We start from the raw sequence: 3864 nt of genomic DNA on the forward strand, positions 1-3864 counted from the left end.
GATGGTGACATAGGGATTTTATAAAGGATTTGTTTACTGAGGCAATGCCCTGGACTTTCTCCTTGCCACCCAGAAGAAAACGGGGGCTTTTCTGTCTCTGGGAAAGAAATGGCATGTTGCTAGGACCCTGAATTTGTAAAGCTCCCCCACAATGTATTAGCTCCCTTAGTATTACATAAGTTACAAAACTTTGCATGTGGCAATGATCTGACAGCAAAAAAGAATGTAGCCTTATTTGGCCTGATAAAAAGTCTGTTTCTCAAAACCAAGTGAATACTTCCTAATAAAAGAATATAATGATAAGGAGGACTTTTTCTTTTCTTACTCCCCCCCCCAATTAAGCTAAAGTCTTGCCTAGTTATTGGGGTCTCTCTCTCTCTCTCTTTAATTGCTTCCTGCACATCTGAAAATTGGACAGTAAATAAAGGAGACAGAAGAAAAATAGATGGTTTTGAATTGTGGTCTTGAAAAGAGTATAGACTATCCCATGGACTGCCCAAAGAACAAACACATGTGTCCTGGGGGAACTACGACCAGAGTGCTCCTTGAGGCAAGGATGTGAAATCATTGTTGCACTCACTTTGATCATATTGTCATCCCTTCAAAAAAGACGTCATGTTAGGAAAGGTGGAGAGGCAGAGAAAAAGAGGAAGACCTTCAACGAGGTGGTGTGACACTGTGACTTTAACAATGGATTTGACCCTATAAGAGATCACGAGGAGAAAGAAGGTCAAGGCTGGCTTCATTTCTGCTGTTCATAGGGTCACTATGAGTACTAGTCTCAGTGACACCTAACAGCTACCATTGTTTGGGTTTAAGATTGTTGTTGTTGATTTCCATCGACTTGTAGTGACCCTATGTCCAAGAGACCTGAAGCCCTTAGATAACGATCGTTTTTCAAAGTTCATAGAATTTCCAGAGGCATCTTGGTTTAAAGATAATCTCTAGAAATTCTGGAGTCCATGAGACTTTTCAGGACTGTTCTATATTCCTCCACTTTTGATCAGGATTCTGAGGTGGTGTCTTTGGTCAAAATGTCCAGTAATGATAGCCAGGAACCATCCAGATTGTCTTGTCTCATGGCAGAGGCAACAGTTGTTCATGAAGGGAATTAACTGTTCATTTCAAATCTGTCCTCTTCAGCAGGGTCTTTGGAAGGGAGCACCCTTCTCTTCCAGAGAATCTACTCTGAATCTTGCCTTTTAACTTAATTTTGGACATTCCTCTGTGTTAATATATGGGTCTGCTTTGTTCTTTTAAATAGTTATATAGTATTCCTTTGTAGCAATGCCTTCTAATGAAATTTTCTAATTTATTTTGATAAACATTTAGATTCTTTTCAAAATTTCCTGCAAACAACACACATAAAACACATATAAACAACACACATAAAACACACATAAACCTTCTGTAAGACAAAGCTCCAAAAATAGAATTAATGGCTCACAATGAGCGAACAAGAAAATTTTAATAAATATTGCTAAATTGATCTCTGTAGAATTGTCCTTTTTACCATTAGTGAGTAGCATTACTTATCTTTGCAAACACTTACCAGTGCTATGTCTTCCCCCCCCCCTTTTTTCCTTGTGTATCATTGAGTCAGATCCAACTGGCACAGGAGGAGATTGCCCCTCCTTCCTTCTCCAGTGGAACATATGGTGGATTTGAACCGCACACCTTTGGGATTGCAGCACAGCTTCTTGCCACTAGGCCACCAGACCTCCCATAGTGCTATGTCTTAAGACATTTTTAAGCTTTGCCAATTGGATGCCACATACACACATAGGCATATAGACTCAAATAATTACAATTTTAATTTCCATTTACTTAATTACTAGTGATATTGCCCAGTGTTTCAATTTTATTCTTAATATTTCCATTTCCTTCTTTTTTATCCTTACTAACTTATGCCATTTGCCAATTTTCCTACAGGCTCTTTACATTTTTCTTACTAATTTTTAAGAACTCTACATATAAAATGTGCTGAAATCAGAGTTCTCTTTATGTCTTCACCATTCACTATTATTTCCCATGAGGGTGTGAGTTGAGGTGACTGTCATTAAATGAAGTGACACACACACTGGCAATTTAGCAAAACAAGTGAAAAAGGAATATTGCATTAAAAAGAGAGAGGCAGAACTAGGTAAGAGTAGGCTATGCAGAAGAGTTATAGTGAACAGGAAAGAAGAGGGGGGAAGGGAGAAAGGATCCCCAGAAAGAAAGGAAAGAAGTGAGGCCAAACCATACAGCATGTTGTCAGGAGAGAAGGAAAGTGTGACCCCTGATAGGCACTCCTTTTTTTGTAATGGTTTGCATGCAAAGTTAGTATACACTGTCACAGTATTCTTCATTCACATTTTGTTTCATACAATCACTCCCTTGTGTTCTATAAAATTAATCCCTACTGGACCACACCCACCATTAATTACCCTGTCTTCTCAGGTTCCTGACAGATTTTCCCATTTCCTTTACCCCCCTCTCTCCACCCACCAAATTGTGCAGTCTTGTGATTTCACCTCTGGCCATCTGCCCCCACCCCTTTCCCCCTGGCTCCCCAAACATATTCTTTCCTGTCTCTCCCAAGTTAAGTAATAGTAGTAGTAGTAGTAGTTGTTGTTGTTGTTATGTGCCATCAAGTCATTTGCAACTCACAGTGACCCTATGTACAACAGCCCTAAACGCCGTTCTATCCTGTGCCAACCTCACCGTCTCAAAGACACTCATTCCCACTTCTCCACTCACAGAATCAGTCCATCTCATCGAGGGTCTTCCTCTCCTGTGCCATCCCTCCACTCTCCCAAACATGATGTCCCTCTCCAAGGACCAGTACCTCCTTGCAACATGCCCAAAGTATGTCATTTGAAGCTTCAGAATCCTTGACTCCAAGGAGCATTCTGGTTTCACTCTGTCCAGGACTACTAACCTGTTTGTTCTCCTAGCAGTCCATGGTATATTCAACACTCTTCTCCAGCACCACAGCTCAAAGGCAACAATTCTTTCTGTCATTCCTATTCACTGTCCAATTTTCAAATGCATAGCACGTAATTGCAAAGACTATAGCCTGGATCAGGCGCACCTTAGTCTCCAGCCTGACGTTGTTGCACTTCAGTACTCTTGAGAGGTCCCTCACAGCTGACTTTCCCAATGCAATCCATCTCCTGATTTCCTAGCTGCCGTTACCAAGAGTGTTGACTGTGGACCCAAGCAAACGAAAACTGTTAACTATCTTAATCTCTTCACCATCCATATTGATGCTACCAATTGGCCCATTGGTGAGAATCTTTGTTTTCTTGACGTTGAACCTCAATCCATATTGGAGGCTGCAGTCCTTGGCCTTCTGAAGAAAACGTTCGAGGTCCTCCTGAGTTTCAGCAAACAGGGTTGTGTCACTCTTATAACGCAGGTTGTTGCCACATTCCTCCTCTTACAGCCCAGTGTCTCAGGTTATCTGTTCTGCATACTGATTGAAAAGGTATGGAGACAAAATACATCCCTGATGGACGCCTTCTTGATTGATTTTGAACCAAGTAATGTCTTGCTCTGTTCTGACAACTGCCTCTTGGTCCAAGTATAGGTTTCGCATTAGCACAATCAAATGTTCTGGGATTCCCACTCTTCTCAGAGTCAGCCATAGCTTGTTGTGATCCACACAGTCAAAAGCCTTTGCATAGTCAATGAAACACAGACATTCTTCTGGTATTCTCTTCTTTCTGCCAAGATCCATCTTACATTAGCTATATTATCCCTAAGCTCAAGGAACTGAAGAACAAATTCAAACCTCGAGTTGCTATAATCAAGGATGCCTTCGGCAGAATGTTAAATGATCCAGGAAGTATTAAAAGAAGATGGAAGGAATATACTGAG

The sequence above is a fragment of the Elephantulus edwardii genome, unplaced genomic scaffold (genome assembly GCF_000299155.1).
Source record: "Elephantulus edwardii isolate Elephantulus edwardi_28Jun2011 unplaced genomic scaffold, EleEdw1.0 scaffold00079, whole genome shotgun sequence".
Lineage (NCBI taxonomy): Eukaryota > Metazoa > Chordata > Mammalia > Macroscelidea > Macroscelididae > Elephantulus > Elephantulus edwardii.